Source organism: Lissotriton helveticus, chromosome 11, assembly GCF_964261635.1.
Source record: "Lissotriton helveticus chromosome 11, aLisHel1.1, whole genome shotgun sequence".
NCBI classification, from domain to species: domain Eukaryota; kingdom Metazoa; phylum Chordata; class Amphibia; order Caudata; family Salamandridae; genus Lissotriton; species Lissotriton helveticus.
In genome coordinates this window covers 38,111,456-38,124,866 of record NC_136072.1, presented here as the reverse complement: position 1 = coordinate 38,124,866, position 13,411 = coordinate 38,111,456, and the positions used below count along the sequence as shown (strand labels likewise).

General features: G+C 43.5%; 12 non-coding genes across 12 annotated transcripts; all 12 read left to right on the top strand.

The window, feature by feature from the left end:
• The first annotated feature begins 299 nt into the window (after window positions 1-299).
• On the top strand, window positions 300-371 carry TRNAG-CCC (transfer RNA glycine (anticodon CCC)). Its single transcript has one exon. It is a non-coding gene; the product is annotated as a tRNA-Gly (tRNA).
• A 1,513-nt stretch (window positions 372-1,884) lies between these two features.
• On the top strand, window positions 1,885-1,956 carry TRNAG-UCC (transfer RNA glycine (anticodon UCC)). The gene has a single exon. It is a non-coding gene; the product is annotated as a tRNA-Gly (tRNA).
• A 1,249-nt stretch (window positions 1,957-3,205) lies between these two features.
• Window positions 3,206-3,277, top strand: TRNAG-CCC (transfer RNA glycine (anticodon CCC)). The gene has a single exon. It is a non-coding gene; the product is annotated as a tRNA-Gly (tRNA).
• An 878-nt stretch (window positions 3,278-4,155) lies between these two features.
• On the top strand, window positions 4,156-4,227 carry TRNAM-CAU (transfer RNA methionine (anticodon CAU)). The gene has a single exon. It is a non-coding gene; the product is annotated as a tRNA-Met (tRNA).
• Window positions 4,228-4,774: 547 nt separating this feature from the next.
• Window positions 4,775-4,846, top strand: TRNAG-UCC (transfer RNA glycine (anticodon UCC)). Its single transcript has one exon. It is a non-coding gene; the product is annotated as a tRNA-Gly (tRNA).
• Window positions 4,847-5,474: 628 nt separating this feature from the next.
• TRNAM-CAU (transfer RNA methionine (anticodon CAU)) lies at window positions 5,475-5,546 on the top strand. Its single transcript has one exon. It is a non-coding gene; the product is annotated as a tRNA-Met (tRNA).
• A 1,504-nt stretch (window positions 5,547-7,050) lies between these two features.
• Window positions 7,051-7,122, top strand: TRNAM-CAU (transfer RNA methionine (anticodon CAU)). The gene has a single exon. It is a non-coding gene; the product is annotated as a tRNA-Met (tRNA).
• Window positions 7,123-7,669: 547 nt separating this feature from the next.
• On the top strand, window positions 7,670-7,741 carry TRNAG-UCC (transfer RNA glycine (anticodon UCC)). Its single transcript has one exon. It is a non-coding gene; the product is annotated as a tRNA-Gly (tRNA).
• A 1,249-nt stretch (window positions 7,742-8,990) lies between these two features.
• TRNAG-CCC (transfer RNA glycine (anticodon CCC)) lies at window positions 8,991-9,062 on the top strand. The gene has a single exon. It is a non-coding gene; the product is annotated as a tRNA-Gly (tRNA).
• Window positions 9,063-9,914: 852 nt separating this feature from the next.
• On the top strand, window positions 9,915-9,986 carry TRNAM-CAU (transfer RNA methionine (anticodon CAU)). The gene has a single exon. It is a non-coding gene; the product is annotated as a tRNA-Met (tRNA).
• Window positions 9,987-11,233: 1,247 nt separating this feature from the next.
• TRNAM-CAU (transfer RNA methionine (anticodon CAU)) lies at window positions 11,234-11,305 on the top strand. The gene has a single exon. It is a non-coding gene; the product is annotated as a tRNA-Met (tRNA).
• A 1,504-nt stretch (window positions 11,306-12,809) lies between these two features.
• TRNAM-CAU (transfer RNA methionine (anticodon CAU)) lies at window positions 12,810-12,881 on the top strand. The gene has a single exon. It is a non-coding gene; the product is annotated as a tRNA-Met (tRNA).
• Window positions 12,882-13,411: the final 530 nt, after the last annotated feature.

Sequence of the window (13,411 nt, the reverse complement as noted above, 5' to 3'; positions counted from 1 at the left end):
TGTTCTGCTCTTATCTATCTCCTGGGCATTTCATGGAATGTTCTCTCTTTCTCTTCCCTGCTTTGCTTCCCTTGCTGCCTCTATATGTTATTTATATATTAATTGTACTGCTGCTTTCCATTCTTCTCTTCTGCACAGCTTTGTCCTTGGTTTTAATCCCCAGTTCCTTACCCTCTGCAAATAACGTTCTACTGCTTTTCATGTTGGTATCTAAACCAAATGCACCATTGAAGCTGGTGCAAGATAGTCATTGATCTCTGAGTCATAATATTTAGAACCGAGAGCGCAAATGTCAGAGGGCGTTGGTGGTATAGTGGTGAGCATAGCTGCTTCCCAAGCAGTTGACCCGGGTTTGATTCCCGGCCAACGCAATGCAAATACTTATATATTCTGCAAGCAGGATATACTTTAATTCAACATTTCACAAAATGGAAATATCATGAACAGATTAATCAGCCATATATAAAGAAATAAACAAATACGTAGGCAAACCTCTCGATCGCCCCTTCTGCTACATTCATTGTCCTAATATATGATAAGTTTCATAAAGCAGAGTCACCACTCACATGTGCTGGTAATAAATATGTTACAGTGGGCAGACAATGAAAGGGCTGAGGCCCGACCAGACATTATAACTCTAGCATCTCTATGTTAGAAAGCATTTCTAGGCAATATCTAGCCTCTGAAAAAAATATACAAGATCCACCGATAAATCTGTCAAAAGTCCTTAACATGTTGTGCATACTTGTGCTCTCACCTGCATGTAGCGCCACCTTGTAGCTGTCGAAGGTAACTGCGGCTCACAAAATGCTTTATCAGAAGGCAAGTTGAGAGGAATCCAAGAGGCAGATGTCCATGGAAAGAGCGTCTCACTGCAGCAGGAAGGTTGGATGATTCAAATTTGCATAGTTTCCTGTCCAACGTCCACAACGCTCCCAAACGCTCAAAAGCCTCACACCGGGCAAGCCCTCACCGGGTAGATCTCTGGCACCCAGGTAAAGACAAATCCTGAGCATGCTAGCGCTAGTATCACAGAGAGAGATATAGAGGGTTCAAGAGCTGCTGTCTTGATAAAGGTTTGAAACGGCTAGTGCCTGAGAGTGTCTGACTTTCAGTTATGACTGATTGTGAGAGGGGAAGATTAAGTTTTTCTATACCCAGCATGCCTTGCGATATACTTAGGCAAATGAGGTGAGAGCCCGACCAATCCCACGCTACTCTGCTGAATGCTCCTCATCTGCATAAAGAGAACACTTTCCCAAAGCAGCAGAGTGGCGCAGAGGAAGCGTGCTGGGCCCATAACCCAGAGGTCGATGGATCGAAACCATCCTCTGCTAATTTAGCTTGATTTTTCTTCCAAGGACCAAGCTGTCATTTCCAGGCTGCCAGCAAGGAAAAGCGCAAGCTTGTGCCAGCTATGGTAGAAACGACTTCTGAACTATCTGTGTCTGCTGAAATACAAGAGAGGGATCGTCAAAGGATCCACCCTGTACCTTGAAAGTAAAGACACACAATAATAAGCATAAATGACTGGTGGGACCTTCACACACTTTTCTGGGCATGCTTTGAATATCATTCTTCCCTTTTTGTTCTGCTCTTATCTATCTCCTGGGCATTTCCTTGAATGTTCTCCCTTTCTTTTCCCTGCTTTGCTTCCCATGCTGCCTCTATATGTTCATATCCATTATTTGTACTGCTGCTTACCATTCTTCTCTTCTTCACAGCTTTGTCCTTGGTTTCAATCCCAGTTCCTTACAATCTGCTAAAACCTTTCTACTGCTTCTCATGTTGGTATCTAAACCAAATGCACCATTGAAGCTGGTGCAAGATAGACATTGAACTCAGGGTCGTAATGTTTAGAACCGAGATTGCACAGATCAGAGAGTGTTGGTGGTATAGTGGTGAGCATAGCTGCCTTCCAAGCAGTTGACCCGGGTTCGATTCCCGGCCAACGCAGTACCAATTCTTATATATTCTGCAATCAGGATATATTTTAATGCAACATGTCACAAAATGGAAATATCATGAACAGATTAATCAGCCATTATATAAAAAATAAACAAATATGTAGGCAAGCATCTCGATCGCCCCTTCTGCTATACTCATTGTCCTACTATATGATAAGTTTCATAAAGCAGAGTCACCACTCACATGAGCTGGTAATAAATATGTTACAGTGGGAAGACAATGAACGGGCTGAGGCCCGACCACACATTATAACTAAAGCATCTCTATGTTAAAAAGCATTCCTAGGTAATGTCTAGCCTCTGAAAAAAATATGTAAAATCCATCGATGAATCTGGCAAAAGTCCCCAATATTTTGAGCATACTTGTGCTCTCACCTGAATGTAGCGCCACCTTGTAGGCGCCGAAGGTAACTGGGGCTCACAAAATGTTTTATCAGAAGGCAAGTTGAGAGGAATCCAAGAGGCAGATGTCCTTGGAAAGAGCCTCTGACTGCAGCAGGAAGGATGGATGCTTCAAATTTGCACAGTTTCCTGCCCATCGTCCTCTCACGTCCCGAACGCCCACGTCACTCCCCTGAATGCTCCTCATCTGCATAAAGAGAACACTCTGAAAAAGGAGCAGAGTGGCGCAGCGGAAGCGTGCTGGGCCCATAACCCAGAAGTCGATGGATCGAAACCATCCTCTGCTAATTTTGCTTGATTTTTCTTCCAAGGACCAAGCTGTCATTTCCACGCTGCCGGAAAGGAAAAGCGCAAGCTTGTGCCAGCTAAGTGATATAAGACTTCTCAACTACCTGTGTCTGCTGAAATACAAGAGAGGGAGTGTCAAAGGATCCACCCTGTACTTTGAAAGTAAAGACACACAATAATAAGCATACATGACTGGTGGGACCTTCAAACACTTTTCTGTGCAGGCTTTGAATTTCATTCTTCCCTTTTTGTTCTGCTCTTATCTATCTCCTGGGCATTTCATGGAATGTTCTCTCTTTCTCTTCCCTGCTTTGCTTCCCTTGCTGCCTCTATATGTTATATATATATTAATTGTACTGCTGCTTTCCATTCTTCTCTTCTGCACAGCTTTGTCCTTGGTTTTAATCCCCAGTTCCTTACCCTCTGCAAATAACGTTCAACTGCTTTTCATGTTGATATCTAAACCAAATGCACCATTGAAGCTGGTGCAAGATAGTCATTGATCTCTGAGTCATAATATTTAGAACCGAGAGTGCAAATGTCAGAGGGCGTTGGTGGTATAGTGGTGAGCATAGCTGCTTCCCAAGCAGTTGACCCAGGTTCGATTCCCGGCCAACGCAATGCAAATACTTATATATTCTGCAAGCAGGATATACTTTAATTCAACATTTCACAAAATGGAAATATCATGAACAGATTAATCAGCCATATATAAAGAAATAAACAAATACGTAGGCAAACCTCTCGATTGCCCCTTCTGCTACATTCATTGTCCTAATATATGATAAGTTTCATAAAGCAGAGTCACCACTCACATGTGCTGGTAATAAATATGTTACAGTGGGCAGACAATGAAAGGGCTGAGGCCCGACCAGACATTATAACTCTAGCATCTCTATGTTAGAAAGCATTTCTAGGCAATATCTAGCCTCTGAAAAAAATATACAAGATCCACCGATAAATCTGTCAAAAGTCCTTAACATTTTGTGCATACTTGTGCTCTCACCTGCATGTAGCGCCACCTTGTAGCTGTCGAAGGTAACTGCCGCTCACAAAATGTTTTATCAGAAGGCAAGTTGAGAGGAATCCAAGAGGCAGATGTCCATGGAAAGAGCGTCTCACTGCAGCAGAAAGGTTGGATGATTCAAATTTGCATAGTTTCCTGTCCAACGTCCACAACGCTCCCAAACGCTCAAAAGCCTCACACCGGGTAGATCTCTGGCACCCAGGTAAAGCCAAATCCTGAGCATGCTAGCGCTAGTATCACAGAGAGAGATATAGAGGGTTCAAGAGCTGCTGTCTTGATAAAGGTTTGAAACGGCTTGTGCCTGAGAGTGTCTGACTTTCAGTTATGACTGATTGTGAGAGGGGAAGATGAAGTTTTCTATACCCAGCATGCCTTGCGATATACTTAGGCAAATGAGGTGAGAGCCCGACCAATCCCACGCTACTCTGCTGAATGCTCCTCATCTGCATAAAGAGAACACTTTCCCAAAGCAGCAGAGTGGCGCAGCGGAAGCGTGCTGGGCCCATAACCCAGAGGTCGATGGATCGAAACCATCCTCTGCTAATTTTGCTTGATTTTTCTTCCAAGGACCAAGCTGTCATTTCCAGGCTGCCAGCAAGGAAAAGCGCAAGCTTGTGCCAGCTATGGTAGAAACGACTTCTGAACTATCTGTGTCTGCTGAAATACAAGGGAGGGATCGTCAAAGGATCCACCCTGTACCTTGAAAGTAAAGACACACAATAATAAGCATAAATGACTGGTGGGACCTTCACACACTTTTCTGGGCGTGCTTTGAATATCATTCTTCCCTTTTTGTTCTGCTCTTATCTATCTCCTGGGCATTTCCTGGAATGGTCTCTCTTTCTTTTCCCTGCTTTGCTTCCCATGCTGCCTCTATATGTTCATATCCATTATTTGTACTGCTGCTTACCATTCGTCTCTTCTTCACAGCTTTGTCCTTGGTTTCAATCCCAGTTCCTTACAATCTGCTAAAACCTTTCTACTGCTTCTCATGTTGGTATCTAAACCAAATGCACCATTGAAGCTGGTGCAAGATAGACATTGAACTCAGGGTCGTAATGTTTAGAACCGAGCTTGCACAGATCAGAGGGCGTTGGTGGTATAGTGGTGAGCATAGCTGCCTTCCAAGCAGTTGACCCGGGTTCAATTCCCGGCCAACGCAGTACCAATTCTTATATATTCTGCAATCAGGATATATTTTAATGCAACATGTCACAAAATGGAAATATCATGAACAGATTAATCAGCCATTATATAAAAAATAAACAAATATGTAGGCAAGCATCTCGATCGCCCCTTCTGCTATACTCATTGTCCTACTATATGATAAGTTTAATAAAGCAGAGTCACCACTCACATGAGCTGGTAATAAATATGTTACAGTGGGAAGACAATGAACGGGCTGAGGCCCGACCACACATTATAACTAAAGCATCTCTATGTTAAAAAGCATTCCTAGGTAATGTCTAGCCTCTGAAAAAAATATGTAAAATCCATCGATAAATCTGGCAAAAGTCCCCAATATTTTGGGCATACTTGTGCTCTCACCTGAATGTAGCGCCACCTTGTAGGCGCCGAAGGTAACTGCGGCTCACAAAATGTTTTATCAGAAGGCAAGTTGAGAGGAATCCAAGAGGCAGATGTCCTTGGAAAGAGCCTCTGACTGCAGCAGGAAGGATGGATGCTTCAAATTTGCACAGTTTCCTGCCCATCGTCCTCTCACGTCCCGAACGCCCACGTCACTCCCCTGAATGCTCCTCATCAGCATAAAGAGAACCTTCTGAAAAAGGAGCAGAGTGGCGCAGCGGAAGCGTGCTGGGCCCATAACCCAGAGGTCGATGGATCGAAACCATCCTCTGCTAATTTTGCTTGATTTTTCTTCCAAGGACCAAGCTGTCATTTCCACGCTGCCGGAAAGGAAAAGCGCAAGCTTGTGCCAGCTAAGTGATATAAGACTTCTCAACTACCTGTGTCTGCTGAAATACAAGAGAGGGAGTGTCAAAGGATCCACCCTGTACTTTGAAAGTAAAGACACACAATAATAAGCATACATGACTGGTGGGACCTTCAAACACTTTTCTGTGCAGGCTTTGAATTTCATTCTTCCCTTTTTGTTCTGCTCTTATCTATCTCCTGGGCATTTCATGGAATGTTCTCTCTTTCTCTTCCCTGCTTTGCTTCCCTTGCTGCCTCTATATGTTATATATATATTAATTGTACTGCTGCTTTCCATTCTTCTCTTCTGCACAGCTTTGTCCTTGGTTTTAATCCCCAGTTCCTTACCCTCTGCAAATAACGTTCTACTGCTTTTCATGTTGGTATCTAAACCAAATGCACCATTGAAGCTGGTGCAAGATAGTCATTGATCTCTGAGTCATAATATTTAGAACCGAGAGTGCAAATGTCAGAGGGCGTTGGTGGTATAGTGGAGAGCATAGCTCCTTCCCAAGCAGTTGACCCAGGTTTGATTCCCGGCCAACGCAATGCAAATACTTATATATTCTGCAAGCAGGATATACTTTAATTCAACATTTCACAAAATGGAAATATCATGAACAGATTAATCAGCCATATATAAAGAAATAAACAAATACGTAGGCAAACCTCTCGATCGCCCCTTCTGCTACATTCATTGTCCTAATATATGATAAGTTTCATAAAGCAGAGTCACCACTCACATGTGCTGGTAATAAATATGTTACAGTGGGCAGACAATGAAAGGGCTGAGGCCCGACCAGACATTATAACTCTAGCATCTCTATGTTAGAAAGCATTTCTAGGCAATATCTAGCCTCTGAAAAAAATATACAAGATCCACCGATAAATCTGTCAAAAGTCCTTAACATTTTGTGCATACTTGTGCTCTCACCTGCATGTAGCGCCACCTTGTAGCTGTCGAAGGTAACTGCGGCTAACAAAAGGCTTTATCAGAAGGCAAGTTGAGAGGAATCCAAGAGGCAGATGTCCATGGAAAGAGCGTCTCACTGCAGCAGGAAGGTTGGATGATTCAAATTTGCATAGTTTCCTGTCCAACGTCCACAACGCTCCCAAACGCTCAAAAGCCTCGCCCTCACCGGGTAAATCTCTGGCACCCAGGTAAAGACAAATCCTGAGCATGCTAGCGCTAGTATCACAGAGAGAGATATAGAGGGTTCAAGAGCTGCTGTCTTGATAAAGGTTTGAAACGGCTAGTGCCTGAGAGTGTCTGACTTTCAGTTATGACTGATTGTGAGAGGGGAAGATGAAGTTTTTCTATACCCAGCATGCCTTGCGATATACTTAGGCAAATGAGGTGAGAGCCCGACCAATCCCACGCTACTCTGCTGAATGCTCCTCATCTGCATAAAGAGAACACTTTCCCAAAGCAGCAGAGTGGCGCAGCGGAAGCGTGCTGGGCCCATAACCCAGAGGTCGATGGATCGAAACCATCCTCTGCTAATTTTGCTTGATTTTTCTTCCAAGGACCAAGCTGTCATTTCCAGGCTGCCAGCAAGGAAAAGCGCAAGCTTGTGCCAGCTATGGTAGAAACGACTTCTGAACTATCTGTGTCTGCTGAAATACAAGAGAGGGATCGTCAAAGGATCCACCCTGTACCTTGAAAGTAAAGACACACAATAATAAGCATAAATGACTGGTGGGACCTTCACACACTTTTCTGGGCATGCTTTGAATATCATTCTTCCCTTTTTGTTCTGCTCTTATCTATCTCCTGGGCATTTCCTGGAATGTTCTCTCTTTCTTTTCCCTGCTTTGCTTCCCATGCTGCCTCTATATGTTCATATCCATTATTTGTACTGCTGCTTACCATTCTTCTCTTCTTCACAGCTTTGTCCTTGGTTTCAATCCCAGTTCCTTACAATCTGCTAAAACCTTTCTACTGCTTCTCATGTTGGTATCTAAACCAAATGCACCATTGAAGCTGGTGCAAGATAGACCTTGAACTCAGGGTCGTAATGTTTAGAACCGAGATTGCACAGATCAGAGGGCGTTGGTGGTATAGTGGTGAGCATAGCTGCCTTCCAAGCAGTTGACCCGGGTTCGATTCCCGGCCAACGCAGTACCAATTCTTATATATTCTGCAATCAGGATATATTTTAATGCAACATGTCACAAAATGGAAATATCATGAACAGATTAATCAGCCATTATATAAAAAATAAACAAATATGTAGGCAAGCATCTCGATCGCCCCTTCTGCTATACTCATTGTCCTACTATATGATAAGTTTCATAAAGCAGAGTCACCACTCACATGAGCTGGTAATAAATATGTTACAGTGGGAAGACAATGAACGGGCTGAGGCCCGACCACACATTATAACTAAAGCATCTCTATGTTAAAAAGCATTCCTAGGTAATGTCTAGCCTCTGAAAAAAATATGTAAAATCCATCGATAAATCTGGCAAAAGTCCCCAATATTTTGGGCATACTTGTGCTCTCACCTGAATGTAGCGCCACCTTGTAGGCGCCGAAGGTAACTGCGGCTCACAAAATGTTTTATCAGAAGGCAAGTTGAGAGGAATCCAAGAGGCAGATGTCCTTGGAAAGAGCCTCTGACTGCAGCAGGAAGGATGGATGCTTCAAATTTGCACAGTTTCCTGCCCATCGTCCTCTCACGTCCCGAACGCCCAGGTCACTCCCCTGAATGCTCCTCATCTGCATAAAGAGAACCCTCTGAAAAAGGAGCAGAGTGGCGCAGCGCAAGCGTGCTGGGCCCATAACCCAGAGGTCGATGGATCGAAACCATCCTCTGCTAATTTTGCTTGATTTTTCTTCCAAGGACCAAGCTGTCATTTCCACGCTGCCGGAAAGGAAAAGCGCAAGCTTGTGCCAGCTAAGTGATATAAGACTTCTCAACTACCTGTGTCTGCTGAAATACAAGAGAGGGAGTGTCAAAGGATCCACCCTGTACTTTGAAAGTAAAGACACACAATAATAAGCATACATGACTGGTGGGACCTTCAAACACTTTTCTGTGCAGGCTTTGAATTTCATTCTTCCCTTTTTGTTATGCTCTTATCTATCTCCTGGGCATTTCATGGAATGTTCTCTCTTTCTCTTCCCTGCTTTGCTTCCCTTGCTGCCTCTATATGTTATATATATATTAATCGTACTGCTGCTTTCCATTCTTCTCTTCTGCACAGCTTTGTCCTTGGTTTTAATCCCCAGTTCCTTACCCTCTGCAAATAACGTTCTACTGCTTTTCATGTTGGTATCTAAACCAAATGCACCATTGAAGCTGGTGCAAGATAGTCATTGATCTCTGAGTCATAATATTTAGAACTGAGAGTGCAAATGTCAGAGGGCGTTGGTGGTATAGTGGTGAGCATAGCTGCTTCCCAAGCAGTTGACCCGGGTTTGATTCCCGGCCAACGCAATGCAAATACTTATATATTCTGCAAGCAGGATATACTTTAATTCAACATTTCACAAAATGGAAATATCATGAACAGATTAATCAGCCATATATAAAGAAATAAACAAATACGTAGGCAAACCTCTCGATCGCCCCTTCTGCTACATTCATTGTCCTAATATATGATAAGTTTCATAAAGCAGAGTCACCACTCACATGTGCTGGTAATAAATATGTTACAGTGGGCAGACATTATAACTCTAGCATCTCTATGTTAGAAAGCATTTCTAGGCAATATCTAGCCTCTGAAAAAAATATACAAGATCCACCGATAAATCTGTCAAAAGTCCTTAACATTTTGTGCATACTTGTGCTCTCACCTGCATGTAGCGCCACCTTGTAGCTGTCGAAGGTAACTGCGGCTCACAAAATGTTTTATCAGAAGGCAAGTTGAGAGGAATCCAAGAGGCAGATGTCCATGGAAAGAGCGTCTCACTGCAGCAGGAAGGTTGGATGATTCAAATTTGCATAGTTTCCTGTCCAACGTCCACAACGCTCCCAAACGCTCAAAAGCCTCACACCGGGTAGATCTCTGGCACCCAGGTAAAGCCAAATCCTGAGCATGCTAGCGCTAGTATCACAGAGAGAGATATAGAGGGTTCAAGAGCTGCTGTCTTGATAAAGGTTTGAAACGGCTTGTGCCTGAGAGTGTCTGACTTTCAGTTATGACTGATTGTGAGAGGGGAAGATGAAGTTTTTCTATACCCAGCATGCCTTGCGATATACTTAGGCAAATGAGGTGAGAGCCCGACCAATCCCACGCTACTCTGCTGAATGCTCCTCATCTGCATAAAGAGAACACTTTCCCAAAGCAGCAGAGTGGCGCAGCGGAAGCGTGCTGGGCCCATAACCCAGAGGTCGATGGATCGAAACCATCCTCTGCTAATTTTGCTTGATTTTTCTTCCAAGGACCAAGCTGTCATTTCCAGGCTGCCAGCAAGGAAAAGCGCAAGCTTGTGCCAGCTATGGTAGAAACGACTTCTGAACTATCTGTGTCTGCTGAAATACAAGGGAGGGATCGTCAAAGGATCCACCCTGTACCTTGAAAGTAAAGACACACAATAATAAGCATAAATGACTGGTGGGACCTTCACACACTTTTCTGGGCATGCTTTGAATATCATTCTTCCCTTTTTGTTCTGCTCTTATCTATCTCCTGGGCATTTCCTGGAATGTTCTCTCTTTCTTTTCCCTGCTTTGCTTCCCATGCTGCCTCTATATGTTCATATCCATTATTTGTACTGCTGCTTACCATTCGTCTCTTCTTCACAGCTTTGTCCTTGGTTTCAATCCCAGTTCCTTACAATCTGCTAAAACCTTTCTACTGCTTCTCATGTTGGTATCTAAACCAAATGCACCATTGAAGCTGGTGCAAGATAGACATTGAACTCAGGGTCGTAATGTTTAGAACCGAGCTTGCACAGATCAGAGGGCGTTGGTGGTATAGTGGTGAGCATAGCTGCCTTCCAAGCAGTTGACCCGGGCTCGATTCCCAGCCAACGCAGTACCAATTCTTATATATTCTGCAATCAGGATATATTTTAATGCAACATGTCACAAAATGGAAATATCATGAACAGATTAATCAGCCATTATATAAAAAATAAACAAATATGTAGGCAAGCATCTCGATCGCCCCTTCTGCTATACTCATTGTCCTACTATATGATAAGTTTAATAAAGCAGAGTCACCACTCACATGAGCTGGTAATAAATATGTTACAGTGGGAAGACAATGAACGGGCTGAGGCCCGACCACACATTATAACTAAAGCATCTCTATGTTAAAAAGCATTCCTAGGTAATGTCTAGCCTCTGAAAAAAATATGTAAAATCCATCGATAAATCTGGCAAAAGTCCCCAATATTTTGGGCATACTTGTGCTCTCACCTGAATGTAGCGCCACCTTGTAGGCGCCGAAGGTAACTGCGGCTCACAAAATGTTTTATCAGAAGGCAAGTTGAGAGGAATCCAAGAGGCAGATGTCCTTGGAAAGAGCCTCTGACTGCAGCAGGAAGGATGGATGCTTCAAATTTGCACAGTTTCCTGCCCATCGTCCTCTCACGTCCCGAACGCCCACGTCACTCCCCTGAATGCTCCTCATCAGCATAAAGAGAACCTTCTGAAAAAGGAGCAGAGTGGCGCAGCGGAAGCGTGCTGGGCCCATAACCCAGAGGTCGATGGATCGAAACCATCCTCTGCTAATTTTGCTTGATTTTTCTTCCAAGGACCAAGCTGTCATTTCCACGCTGCCGGAAAGGAAAAGCGCAAGCTTGTGCCAGCTAAGTGATATAAGACTTCTCAACTACCTGTGTCTGCTGAAATACAAGAGAGGGAGTGTCAAAGGATACACCCTGTACTTTGAAAGTAAAGACACACAATAATAAGCATACATGACTGGTGGGACCTTCAAACACTTTTCTGTGCAGGCTTTGAATTTCATTCTTCCCTTTTTGTTCTGCTCTTATCTATCTCCTGGGCATTTCATGGAATGTTCTCTCTTTCTCTTCCCTGCTTTGCTTCCCTTGCTGCCTCTATATGTTATATATATATTAATTGTACTGCTGCTTTCCATTCTTCTCTTCTGCACAGCTTTGTCCTTGGTTTTAATCCCCAGTTCCTTACCCTCTGCAAATAACGTTCTACTGCTTTTCATGTTGGTATCTAAACCAAATGCACCATTGAAGCTGGTGCAAGATAGTCATTGATCTCTGAGTCATAATATTTAGAACCGAGAGTGCAAATGTCAGAGGGCGTTGGTGGTATAGTGGAGAGCATAGCTCCTTCCCAAGCAGTTGACCCAGGTTTGATTCCCGGCCAACGCAATGCAAATACTTATATATTCTGCAAGCAGGATATACTTTAATTCAACATTTCACAAAATGGAAATATCATGAACAGATTAATCAGCCATATATAAAGAAATAAACAAATACGTAGGCAAACCTCTCGATCGCCCCTTCTGCTACATTCATTGTCCTAATATATGATAAGTTTCATAAAGCAGAGTCACCACTCACATGTGCTGGTAATAAATATGTTACAGTGGGCAGACAATGAAAGGGCTGAGGCCCGACCAGACATTATAACTCTAGCATCTCTATGTTAGAAAGCATTTCTAGGCAATATCTAGCCTCTGAAAAAAATATACAAGATCCACCGATAAATCTGTCAAAAGTCCTTAACATTTTGTGCATACTTGTGCTCTCACCTGCATGTAGCGCCACCTTGTAGCTGTCGAAGGTAACTGCGGCTAACAAAAGGCTTTATCAGAAGGCAAGTTGAGAGGAATCCAAGAGGCAGATGTCCATGGAAAGAGCGTCTCACTGCAGCAGGAAGGTTGGATGATTCAAATTTGCATAGTTTCCTGTCCAACGTCCACAACGCTCCCAAACGCTCAAAAGCCTCGCCCTCACCGGGTAAATCTCTGGCACCCAGGTAAAGACAAATCCTGAGCATGCTAGCGCTAGTATCACAGAGAGAGATATAGAGGGTTCAAGAGCTGCTGTCTTGATAAAGGTTTGAAACGGCTAGTGCCTGAGAGTGTCTGACTTTCAGTTATGACTGATTGTGAGAGGGGAAGATGAAGTTTTTCTATACCCAGCATGCCTTGCGATATACTTAGGCAAATGAGGTGAGAGCCCGACCAATCCCACGCTACTCTGCTGAATGCTCCTCATCTGCATAAAGAGAACACTTTCCCAAAGCAGCAGAGTGGCGCAGCGGAAGCGTGCTGGGCCCATAACCCAGAGGTCGATGGATCGAAACCATCCTCTGCTAATTTTGCTTGATTTTTCTTCCAAGGACCAAGCTGTCATTTCCAGGCTGCCAGCAAGGAAAAGCGCAAGCTTGTGCCAGCTATGGTAGAAACGACTTCTGAACTATCTGTGTCTGCTGAAATACAAGAGAGGGATCGTCAAAGGATCCACCCTGTACCTTGAAAGTAAAGACACACAATAATAAGCATAAATGACTGGTGGGACCTTCACACACTTTTCTGGGCATGCTTTGAATATCATTCTTCCCTTTTTGTTCTGCTCTTATCTATCTCCTGGGCATTTCCTGGAATGTTCTCTCTTTCTTTTCCCTGCTTTGCTTCCCATGCTGCCTCTATATGTTCATATCCATTATTTGTACTGCTGCTTACCATTCTTCTCTTCTTCACAGCTTTGTCCTTGGTTTCAATCCCAGTTCCTTACAATCTGCTAAAACCTTTCTACTGCTTCTCATGTTGGTATCTAAACCAAATGCACCATTGAAGCTGGTGCAAGATAGACCTTGAACTCAGGGTCGTAATGTTTAGAACCGAG